At 43.9% G+C, this 12,786-nt stretch overlaps 1 long non-coding RNA gene across 1 annotated transcript; it reads left to right on the top strand.

The window, feature by feature from the left end:
- Positions 1-2,103: 2,103 nt before the first annotated feature.
- LOC125942332 (uncharacterized) lies at positions 2,104-4,991 on the top strand. The gene is made up of 3 exons (XR_007465012.1): positions 2,104-2,415; positions 3,173-3,276; positions 4,840-4,991. It is a non-coding gene; the product is annotated as an uncharacterized LOC125942332 (long non-coding RNA).
- Positions 4,992-12,786: the final 7,795 nt, after the last annotated feature.

Genomic DNA, 12,786 nt, shown 5'->3' with positions numbered 1-12,786 from the left:
GGCCTACGTCACTAAAATGCGACGCATGCACGCTGCTGAGACACGCGGTTTTTTCGAGGAATCTTCGTAGGTCGTACGATACTCGGAGAAGTCACGAACGACATGAGTGCAATCCGCGCACGATAAACACACCGACACGAAAGCAAGATACGGACGACATGGGTATAACCTGCGCCACACGAGCAAAATTAAGAACCATCGTATATTTGTTGCTTTGCGACGGACAATTACAAAGCGCACGGAAACATCGTACACTGCCATGTGTACCTCCGAGATTGTGTCAAAAATTTCTGGGCTACATTTAATGTTGAAGACCGCAGGAAGCTACTTAAAACGAAGTTACGGCGCAGGTAGCGCTGCTAACGGCTGCGGGAAATGTCATTTAGGTGCTTTAAGACAGGTGATCGGAGTTGAAATCGTTCAAATCACGCCCCAGCGACGGATTCCTCAGGATCACATAACCAGATCTCGAAGGCCATGCTTTTGAAGGCTGCTTGCGGCATAAGCGATTCAAAAGCGAGAACAGGTTGCGGAATTTCTTCCTGCGCTAAACTGTAGCGTACGATATAGACTGGTCGATGGTTCTTTTTGTCTCGCAACGTATATACGTAATTGGGCACAAAAATGGCAAAAAACGTGCTGTAGGGGTTATTATTGCTTGCATCACGGATGCCACAACAGCCTCACAAGTATACAGACGGCGCTGGCGACGCCGGTCCCACGAGACCGGTAAATAAGGCGTGTTGTTATTCCTCCGTCTTGAATGTGCCGGTTGGTAGTGCACGCTGCTTCGATGTGTTTGTTTGATCGTGTGTTTTGTAGCGTTAGCTACACTGCCTAGCCAAGCCCGTTTCGCGCGGCACATCAAGAGCCGTGCTGCGCATGCGCAAGGATCAGTGATGTCATACGGCTTGCGCACCGGTGCCACCGGAGCCGGCACCTCTCGCGCACTCCGCCGCCGCCGCGAGTGACTCACCGCCGCCGGTCTGCGCATTCCAGAGGAGTGACGTCGTAGCCGTGGTAGACGCACTGGCGCCCAGTGATGTTCCGTGCAGGGAATTTTCCCTTTTTCAGGGAATTTTCAGCCGTCATTTTGGATAAAGGGAAAAAGGGAATCTTCGCAATATTGCAGGGAATTTCTGGAATGGTGAAATTCCCCCATAATGTCCAAAACATAGCGACACGATGCGCTTTCGGATTCTGCAATTGTTTCCGGCGCATGCAGCAGGCAAAAGCATAGCCTTTGAGATTCGTTATTGTTACTTATATAAAGCGATTTCTTGTTTACTTTGCGTGTTTGATTCGGAACCAACATTTCCACAACGTATTCACAGCACATGGGCTCCGAGATTGCTACGTGACATCGTAGTGGAAGAGCTTATTGTTTCGTTATGAATGGGCAACAAGCCACAAGCATCCAATCCAAAGAATAATCAAAATAGGAGCAGAGGAGCGGCAATCGGATGTTTATTTGAACGTTTTGCTTGCGTCAGTTGTTTGTCATAAACTATGGGCTCCGATGACAGCATGGATGACGGCTCCGGACCATCAAATCCTAAACAGGCAAAGCAAACGAGAAAAAAGTTCGTGAAGTTGTTTCGCTCGGAGTGGCTCAGCATGCCGGAATTTAAAGGATGGCTTGTAGAGCACACGACTACCGGGGCGAAGTGCAAAGCCTGTGGCGTGACAATCAAGTGCGGTAAGAGCGATCTTCTGAAGCATGCTAAAACCACGAAACACCTGGCAGCAATAAGATATAATTCGTTAGTGCAGGGAAAAATCCGGGGATTTTTTTTAGACATATGCAGGGAAAAATGCCCGAAATAGGGAATTTTCATGTCTCGGAAAGGGAATTTTTAGGCGCAGTACGGAACATCACTGCTGGCGCCGGCGCGCTCGCTGTGCAGTCGCCGTCTGACACTGCGCTGGAGCCGCTGCGCTTCTGACTGGCGTTTGTGTGTGTCATTGGAGCAGCAGTAAGCATGACAATCAAGCTAATCATTGACAATCTAGACAACCAGGAAAGCTAAGAATAATCAGCTGAACCTTTGCTAACGCTACGTATATCCTGGCATAGCCGAGCTAAGCCACTGCAACGTTTTTTAGGTTTGCCGTAAGGAAATGTGGTGTAGTTCGCGTGCACGAAAGTGCCGGAAGATATCCTGCGTCTGGCTCCAAACTCGCCGTATGCGTGGCGCGCCAGGCAAATGCGGACCAACGATTTTCATGCCGTGGAGTGTGTTCCCTTTGTCTTGGGTGGTCGTGGAAAGTTTTATAGACGTCGCAATGAAATGTGTATTATTAGCGTGCCTCTGCTCGTCCATTACGCAACGGCATGTATGCTGGGATCAAAATCGTCGACGCAGCACTCGCAACTCGGAGAGCTCTTTTCGATCTCATCGTACTGTTCAAAAGGTAAGCAATCGTACTTGGTAACTACACGTGTGTTGTGCGTGCTTATCGTGTGCATAGAGTGCCTTGCGGACGTAGGAAATAGAACACCCACGACAACAGTGAAACCTGTGCTGATGCTTGCGGCGCACTGGTTGTCAGAATTTGGTTACGCAAATTTGTTGCCACAATGCGGAATTGATAATCCTGATAAGCGTTTTCTTCCGCTGAGATAGGTTACGTTCGGAAATCATCGTGTTCATATTGCGAACCTGTGCGTGAGCTCCCGGCTCCAATTGTGTAGTAACGATCCACCTGCGTCTTCACCGATTATTTCAATGACGTTTCCTTGCTTATAAATGCTTTGACGTTGTGGATAATCTCTGCTTACGAGGTTTTAGGTTTACGAGCAGCAGGAAAAAAAAATGTTAGCCAATCACAGCTTGCTACTTACTAGTATAGCTTTCTTTTCATGACAAGCTGTGTTGACATAACTTTGACATAATAAACATGACAGAGGAAAGTTGCTTAATCTAAATAATAAAAAACGACTCTAAAAAATTTTAAAATACATTGTAATGTGCAGGTGCGACGTGCCCAAAATTTTACTTTGATGAAATATTATCAAGACATTCAATAATTTCGACCTTTTGCTCTCTTGCCATCCTGTACTAGTGCAGACATTGTTTTCGTGACCATTTTAGGTGTTCCTTGCATGTGTTCATGATATGGCAGCTTTATTGTTCCGCTGCTATAAGCTAACACAGAACTCATTTTGTAGTGGTGAGGCCGTGGCCCGCAACAGTGTCCACTAAAAGGAGGAGCCCCCAGAAATGCAGACCCCATATGAGTGCCTGCAGCAGCACGGCTGGATGCTCATGTCAGGTATGTATGAAATGTACATGTTCCAACAAAGTTGTATCTTGGTATCATTCATGGTTCAGTTTAGCGACACATTATTACGCAGTTTACTGAAAAGGATAAATATTTGTGCAACTGTATTCAACTTACATGAGTGCGTAAAGATTATGCACACATTATCATGTTCTGTAGAAAACTAGACCTAACATGTCCTGGTGTTTAGTATTTTTTTCCTGCATAAATTGCTTGCCTGCAAGATAAATTTTATTTTTGCTTAGTACACGGTATGTTTATCGCTTTTTAGTTTAGTTATATTGTCTTAAAACTGTTTCCTATGCTGTCGCATTTATTTCCATATTTTTTCCTGTTTGTGCTACAAGCTGATGCAGTTACCTGTGCATGTAAGACCTTGTAGTGTAGTTTGCCAAATATGTCACAAGTCGCACGCAGCGTGGACACCATTGTTTATCATTAATATCTTGCCAGGTATTTCTGTCTTGTTCCCAGAACAACTGTGTCTGGCAAATACACATTTGATTAGCTTGAATTCGCTGAAAATAATATGAAGGTGAGTATTCGCTCTGCTCAGTTACTTCAGTAATAAATAGGCAGACTGATTTTCATCCCTTGTCATCTAGAAAAGATATCTTTTTTTCCTGCATTATTAATGAGAGCTGGCTAACACATGTCTTCTTATTTATGTGGCATGCTCACTGATTTCTCTGTTTAATTTTTCAGTGTGGGTGAAAAGAGATGAACAATCTTAATCCTACATTATGCCCTGTTGTGACAATGCATGGCCAAGTTGGACAAGCATACTGGTCTTTTGAGTGAAATATGGTCATCTCTTAGGCAGATGTTTAGGCACCGGCCAGTTTGCCCTATGTAAGTTTGACCACATGTGAAAGGAATACAGTACACTACCTGGGGTGACACATAATAGACAGATTTGGTGGTATTTCTCACCGAGGCAAGCCGCCCTTGCCTGCGTGCCTTTCTCAGTTCGCTTACGGACTGCCATGCATATCCTGCCTGCTTTATTTTTCGTTAGAAATATATATGCATAGGAGTCTACAAGTGAACTAAGAAATGCACCCTGGCCAGTGAGACTTGCTTTATTAAAGATACCATTAAATTTGTCTTGTGTCTGTCAGGGGTAGCGTTGTCTATTTCTGTGATCATATGCATATTTGGTCAAACGTACATGGGGCAGACTGGCCAGTGCCTCAACATGCGCCTTGGAGACAAAATTATGCGGACCAGGGTTGAGTGATAAAGCCGATTTTTTCCTCTACCTGTGAAAGCAATGGGAAATTGAGAACGGGGGGGGGGGGGCGCAGTCCAAACTTGGCATTTCACACTTTTCAGTATACTCATCAATTCAAGTTTGTCCTTGTTAATTACAAAGACATTCAGTTATCTTGGCGACCTTGTGGTCCATATACTTTTGCTCACGAGCGTGCATACACTGATTGTAGATTAGAAATTGGTGATTGTTTCGATAACTAAAAAAATCCACCATCATATTTATCCACCATTTTTGTGCAAAAAACCAAAAAACAAATGATTTTCAATTGTATTTTGCAGGCTTTACCATGGCGGAGTACCAGGCGGAACCAACGAGGTTAAAAACTAGCCTTTCCTCGCTGCTTTACCGGGAAGTGAAAATAGTGGGCGATCATGTAAGAATGAACTTGCAACATGTGAGCAGTAGCCAAAGCTCCATACAGGTCATGCTGGTGGTATGCTGGAATGCTGAGACAAACGACATTATTTATTTATTTACGTAATAATTATTTACATTTCTTTGTTTATACCTTACTAAAGCCTTATGCCTCCAGGAAGGAATTAGGTAAAATGAGAATGCATTATTACATCAAAGTAAACACGTTATTAAAAAAGCGCCATTCGCATAGCACAAGCATGATGTAACATTTTTTATTCAGGTGACATTTTATACAAATCCACGAAAATTTCAAGAAACGAAGCCATTAAGTTAACAACTCTACTAAAAAAACGATATCACAGTTCTGTTAGTTGCACCTAATCCATAACTAAACTTGGCCAAATTGACTTATCGTACATTGCTCTAAAATACAATCATTAATTTGTGAGTAGGACGTGCAAAATGCTTATAAACATTGGAGCATTTCACGTAAGCTGTAAATTCATATATCAAATTCCTTGACTTAAGACATAGCTGATCCAGTCTGCAGAACTGCGATATGTGTTTTTATTGAGGAGTCGGGGATTATTAAACTTCGTGCTTTTACTTTTCTTTAAACCTGCCTATTTTCAATAATTTTTACTTTAGGCTCTGAATTGAAATTCTTCCTACAACCGCTAGACCTTAACTTTCTCAAATGCTACAAATTTAATTCAAAATAGCCCTGTGGTTGTCTCAAGCCACTTAGGAATTTCACACGTATTTAAGGAGGGAATCTGAGTTGGTCCTTAGCTAAAGCTCGAGGCCAATTCCCACTTGCAGAACAGAATTGTGGTTGCTAGTTTTTTTTCAATTGTGCAATTTTCAACCATTCTTAATAAAAATTGATGGCCTAAATGTAAGTAACAACAATTAAAAATGTTTTAAATGTAACAAACATCATCAAGTTTAGTACCGTGGTTGCCGAGAAAAACGATTTCACTATTCACATGCATAGGAGCTCCTGCGCTAAATCGTTTTCTTAGGTATTGTGTGCATCAGTCATGTTTGTATTTCCCACCATAATTTTTGAATATTGGGCCTGATCTCAAAACTTCCCTTATAACAACATTCAAGCTTTTTAAGCTTTGTACAATATATGATGCACTTCTCTAGGAGCACCACTATTTGCTGCATTTTTACAAGGACTGCCAGTGTTCTTTTTACACTTCAACATAGGCCAGAATGCTGTGTTTTATAAGTTTAGTATGGTTTTGCGGAGCTGACGCATAACATTGCAGTGCACATATATTTGTGCACATTCATATGAATCTACTTTCAGGCTTTAGTATCCAACCATTTATTGTGCACTGCTGGAACAGCAGGTCCTTCTGCAGTTTTAATGCGAAGCTTTCTTGTCTTAGACAAGCCTGATTTTCTCAGATTTCAACTCCAGTCAAGTCTGCCACAAATTCTTTTCCTGTATTCGTATGTTAGCACCACCAGCTTGATCCGTGAAGCGCCTTGGCAGCTACAGTTGCAAGTTCTAGGCTGAAGCATGTATGCAGACTGTTCTGAGTGTGTATGTAGTATGTATGATGCATGTATCTAGTCTGAAGTGCAATAAACTTTTAAAACAGATCACTTTGTGGTTGTAGTGCCTATTATTTTTGACACTGCATTTACTGTAATCGTTAATGCCTACAGTACAGTTCTCTAGAACCTCAGCAAAGTACAAACACATTACAAACATCGACATAGGTTTTATAGAGATTGTCTTTTGGGTCTGTAAAGCAACTGCAGAGAAATGTTCTAAAGAATTGGTCTTTAGCATCTTTAAAGGAACTCCGTAGAAACGCTCCATAGAAATTTGTCTTTACAATCTTAAAAGGAACTCCATAGCAATGTTCTATAGAAATTTGTCTTTAGGATCTTTAAAGGAACTCCGTAGGAATGTTCTTTAGAATTGCGTCTTTAAGATCTTAAAGGAACTCGGTAGGAATGTTCTATAGAATTGTGTCTTCAGAGTTCATATAAGAATGCGGTGGCCAAATAACTGTTGGAACTCTATAGGAAAATTCTATAAGGAGTAAAATAAACACAATAGAATTCTATCGAACAAGTTCAAAAGACTTTCTAAAAAGACACATTAAAATTTTTGTAAGGGCGGGGCTCAAAACCAACAATCGAACCAACTTGGCTCACTGCGTACGTGCCGCTCTTCAACGAACCACTTTCACGCCGACATGGGTCGCCGTAGTTGCGGGACTGCGTAGGTACCGCTGGTGGAAGAAAGTCGTTGACGCCGGCTTGAAGCACTGGGTGTGTGCCATTCGGGTCTGTGCCGGTGTTCAATGAACGTCTTTTATGCATCTTGGGTGACAAGGTATGTGCCGTTGGGTGTGGGCGCCTCTTCAATGAACCTCTCGCCAACTTTAGTCACCGAGTATTTGGCACTGAGTGGGCGGCAAGCGACGGAACAATTCTCAGCGTTCGCTCGGCGCGCTACGCATTTCGGAGCCCTCGCGCAGAATTCGCGGTGGCGGCGGTACGTCGACTTTCAAAGACTTGGCTTTCATAATAAGGAAACGCTTCCATGTTTGTTCGTCCTACTGAACTTTTAAAATTAAAATTATGGAATTTTACGTGCCAAAACCACGATCTGATTACGAGGCACGCCGTAGTGGGGGACTCCGGAAATTTGGACCACCTGGGGTTCTTTAACGTGCACCTAAATCTAAGTACACGGGTGTTTTCGCATTTCGCCCCATCGAAATGCGGCCGCCGTGGCCGGGATTCGATCCCGCGACCTCGTGCTTAGCAGCCCAACACCATAGCCACTAAGCAACCACGGCGGGTGAATAAACTTTTGCCGAAGACAGCATGCACTCAGGAAGTGCTTTGTAAACAGGAGGCGGTGCTGTAAGCGTAAGTAACCAAACGCTATTGGTACAGGCAGATAACTATCAAATATAACGTCTGGGCGACTCTTCTATGCTGCCAGCGTACTGCGTCAGTCTTCTCAGGTTTTTGTGACATTCAATTCAAGTCAGGTTATTTTCATGTTCCAACAGCGTTTCATTGTGGCACGATGGGACCTGAATTTCAGATTTGCGAGAGGTTATTTTAGTGGCTTGAAACAAAAAATAAAAAAGTCTATTTGAGCCAGTCGGGTCATCGGAATCACGTAGACATGCGCCGTCATAAGACAGGTATTAAGGCGCGCATATAAACGCGTAACGTTAGCAATTAAATACTTGTTCAAGTTTATGACAGCTTTCCTATGTGTGTGATAGTAAGCATCTTATGCTATAGCAGGTAATATGGGCTGTATGTTTTTGTTCACTAATGTAGTCGTTGTTTTGTTATAACTGTTATACCGAGAAGGTAAGCAGATCCTGTTTTAGGATTGAAGCATACTTGTGGCGATGCGGTTCGTCATGGTGCAACGCGTTAAGTTCAAAATCTTCCCGTCCAAACCAATCAGGCTAAATATAATATCACCAGTCAACAACTGTACCATTCTCATTAGTTTCGTCATACGGGACTACCGTCGCATTAAATCAACGTACGACCTAACCCCTCTCGCTCAAAGTTTGTCTTCGCTTACCCACCAACTTCCCACAACTATTCTACAAAATTTATTTCGGCTAGGGTGGGGGTAGTAATACTTTTTCTTCGTTTAGCTTACGTCGCACGCTGCGATTTCACATAGTAATCAAGCTAGCTTCTATTTCCCGTTAAGCTGGCCGCCCGCATAACTTAGCTGCATAGGAACAGAGTAGTCGTAGTGAAATGAAAAAGGCGACGCTTGGGATGTTATTAGCATTGCCGTTGTCTCACCAGCTTCATGGTTATAGCATGTTGAGCTTTCAAGTTTGCAGGCTAAGCCACCAGCAAAGATTACTGCAATCAATTGCCTCTCACTATTTTGTCACTTAGAATGACGAAATATCAGCCAACTGCGAATGTGAACGTTTCACAACTCATCAAAATGAAGTTCTTCAGGACCTTCAAGCGCAATTTTTTTTCTTTCCCGTCCATCACCAGAGAATAAAAAGCAGCGGTTGAACTGTTTCTCTGCGCCTTGGTGTTTGGATGACTCACCCTCTTTCAGGGGTAAACTTGACCTGTTAGGCAAGTTCATCGCTCGCTTAGTGTGTTAGGAGCCAAAGCGTTCCAGAGCATTCTTCTACTTCTGCTTAAACGAGCTGTATTTGCAGAAAACGCGCCCCTTCTATTTTGCTCGGAAGAAATCATAGTGCAACGCTTAACTGTCGAGACGCTGCCTGACCACCGACGGCTTATAGTTGAGCGGTCTTGCAGCGTTAGTTTGGTGAGAAACGCAGAAGTTTTCTTGCGCAATTAAGAAAACCAAAGTCTAGCTTGGTTTCTCGTCGCTTCCTGACTGAAATTGGTTGCCCGGAGAGTGGCACTGGATCAAGAGAGCGTTAGGACGTAGTTGACGAGAGAGACTGAGCAGACGATAAGTGGCGCACGTTGTTGCAGAAGTAAACGACAGACGGTTTATATTTAAGTGCTCTTGCGACGTTCGTTTGGTTTAGGCTTCCAAAGAAAAAAGAGGGGAGAAAAAATTATTCATCCGGGGCGGAATTCACCAAGCTGCGCTGTTCGTACGCAATTTCTTAGCCAAAAAGTTCTTACGCTGATAAACTTACGGCGTCGTATGGGAGCGAGGATTAAGCAAAGCTTGATTAAACAACAAGAAACGATAGAAGTGCAGTCGAATGATAGCATGATCCGTATCATGCATATGTATATGAGGCTATATTCTTACTGCGAATCACTGCACATTCCTATTCGACAGCTTCCATTTCCGGGGGTCTGCTACAGCGCCGACAAGCTCAACCGCGCTCGCCCGTTCACCGCACCACCATCAAAAGAATTGCAGTGAAAGTGTTACGCATTGTTCTGACATTTCTGCGAGAGACAAGGCGGATGGACACGTGGTGACAGATTTGGCGCTGAAAGAGACGCTCAGTCGGAGCAATTGCCGGCCAGGTCTGCAAGCTCACCCTGCCTGTATACACCACCACCACCCTATTACAAAGCTACTAGATGTCTTTATTTCGATACTAATCACGCAAATGAAATAAAAATCTCCATAATATACAGTTTGTATGGCGTCAAGGCATGGGGCACTGTACAGCCGTAAGTTCACCGGGACGGTATGTGCGCGGCACACTGTAGCGAATGCGGTTCTAATGTCCCGCATAGGCTTAATATCAGCTTGATCGGCAGCCCGTACCGTCTAAGGGGCTGATCGACGACGTCGTCAAGCGCCAACCAACGACGAAACAGGCGCTCCCTTCGCATAAGATCACTGTCGAGGGCACAATGAGGTATTGAAGCAAACCTAAAAAGAAATGCAGAAATAATCCGTAGCTATCGACACTCCCAAATTATGACAGAAAACTTCACTACGTAATATCCACACCTGTAAGTTTCGCTGCCTATCACACTTTGACATCGTATCAGTGTTCATCGCTTCTTCTTGGCTTCTCCTCAGCTGATTAAACACGATGATACCTTGCACCAGGTCAAGAGTTTGTTCTTGCAGGTTCAGACGGCTTCATCCCGACAGACGCGAAATGCACAAAGGGGCGTACACATCATTGTTGGAGACCAGTGATAATCATAGGTTGCTGATGTCAGGGCCTGGAGCCCTTAACTACACTATCTGCCATAGCCCAGGCGGCACTTCAACGAAGTAAAGGCTAATCAGTCAACGTCACCACGATGCTCCATGCCCACGTTGCCATAAATTTACCAGCCTTACACTCAAAGCCATGTCAGAATTCTGCAAAGCACCGGGCTCGAAGCACATAGCGGTTCAATATTTTAGCTGGTTTCGGATCAAATCGCTTCAACCCGTCGATCTTGCGACACTGACGCACTTTGTTCAGAGCAGTCACTGCACATATACGAGTAGTACGATGCCAATAATCCGGAAACATGCTAATGCGGCCTCACCGTACGAAGCAAACTGCGGCTCAAGAGCTACAGTCCATTAAAATTCCGCACGAATTTTGTGCGTTCTAAAACGTCATCAGCGTACTTTTATGTTCAGTGCAGGACGAAGGCCTCTCCCAGCGATCTCTAATTATCCATGACCCGCGCTAGCTGATTTCAAGTTATGCCTGCAAATTTCTGGATTTCATTACGTCACCTAATTTTCCGCCATGCTCGACAGCGCTTCCTTTCCCCTAGCACCACATTGTATTTCTAATGGACCACCGATTATATGCCCTACGAATTACGTGGCTTAGCTAGCTCCTATGTTTTCTACTTAGCATCAACTACCGCTACCGCCATTTGCTCTCTGATCCACACCACTCTCTTCCTCTCTCTTAGCGTTAGGCATAACATCGTTCGTTCCATCGCTTGTTTGAGCGGTCCTTAACTTATTCTTATGCTTCATTGTTAACCTAGAAGTTTCAGCCCCATATGATCGCACATGAATATTGGAATTATTGTACTCTTTTCTTTTCAACGACAGCGGTGACCTGTTGGTCACGATTTGGGAATGCCAACCGTATGCACTCCGACCCATTTTCATCTTTCTGTAAATTTCCGTCTAACGATTAGGGTTCCCTGTGAGTAACTGACCAAGATAATCTTGCTCATGTACATACTCTAGAGATTGAAGGTCGATCATAAATTCTTGTTCGCTTAAAAGGCTATTCAACATTACCTTTGTCAACCTACTGTTACACTTTTTCGGTTGAGGTCGTCAATCAGTTGTTGCAATGTGTCCATAGCGTTGCTGAACAGGACAATGTCATCGGCAAGCTAAAATTTGTTGAGATATTCACCATTGATCATCGCCCTTGATTGTTCCCTGTCTGATAGCTTGAATACTTCTTCTAAGCATGCTATTATTATAACTGGAGAGATTGTGTCTCCTTGCCTGACTGTTTTCTCGATAAGTATTTTTTCAGTTGTCTTGTGGCTAATTAAAACATGTGAAGCCAGAACTATCACTGACGCCGAGTCGAAGCCTGGGAAGTTGCGGATACGTGCGCAGTGGCTGAACGCAAATATGGAACTTACTGATAAATGAAATAATTATTGAGTTGTCAGCCTTATGCTTCAAGCTTCACGGCCTTGATGTGAAGCTCGTTCAGTCCTTCAGTACAATCTATATACGGTATGCACTTACACCGCTAAAACATACAAATGTCCCAAACGCATAGAATTAAGTGATCGAACTGTGCGCCACCGGGAGAGCACACAAGGCCGCATAATTCGAGCGACGTCAATGCCGATCATGCAGGTACGACGCGTTTTAGTGACCGCGCTTAGCGTCGGGCACGCTCCGCATCCTTCACTTCGTGATACCGGGCACTGTGGCCGGCTTTTTTTTTTGGGACGTCACGCTGACCTGAACACTACGCAGAAGGCACGGAGCACCATAAGGCTGTTGCCGGCTGGCCGGAAATTCTTGCGGTGGATTCACAAACGCCTGTGAAGAGTTTCTTAGGCGAGAGTAAGTGAGAGGAGGAAACTGCAGAAAGAACACAACACGAAGCGACTGAAAGGCGTGAGTGACGTCATGGGGTTTAGAATAAATATCTTCAGCCAACCATAAGACGACGATGGCTGTCGTGAGCTGTCGCTTTTCTTTGTCGTCTGTCTTCACATGGCCTGTTGCCTAATACTGGCTTTGTCTTTGCAAAACAAAACATTAGTGGTGTCTTTATGAGCGTTATGCTGCGCATTTTTTTACGAAAAACGAAGTGTCTCCAGTAATACTCGTCAGTGTGGTTATATAAATATAAATCTGTGCGTGCGTGCGTGTGTGTGTGAGTTTTGACTCATGCGATAATTTTTCAATCGCTCTTGTTCAAGCAGTCCACGTGAGTTTT

This window comes from Dermacentor silvarum, chromosome 1 (genome assembly GCF_013339745.2).
Source record: "Dermacentor silvarum isolate Dsil-2018 chromosome 1, BIME_Dsil_1.4, whole genome shotgun sequence".
Taxonomy (NCBI): Eukaryota; Metazoa; Arthropoda; class Arachnida; order Ixodida; family Ixodidae; genus Dermacentor; species Dermacentor silvarum.
Note: the sequence above shows the minus strand (reverse complement) of the source record. Positions and strands in the feature narration are given on the sequence as shown.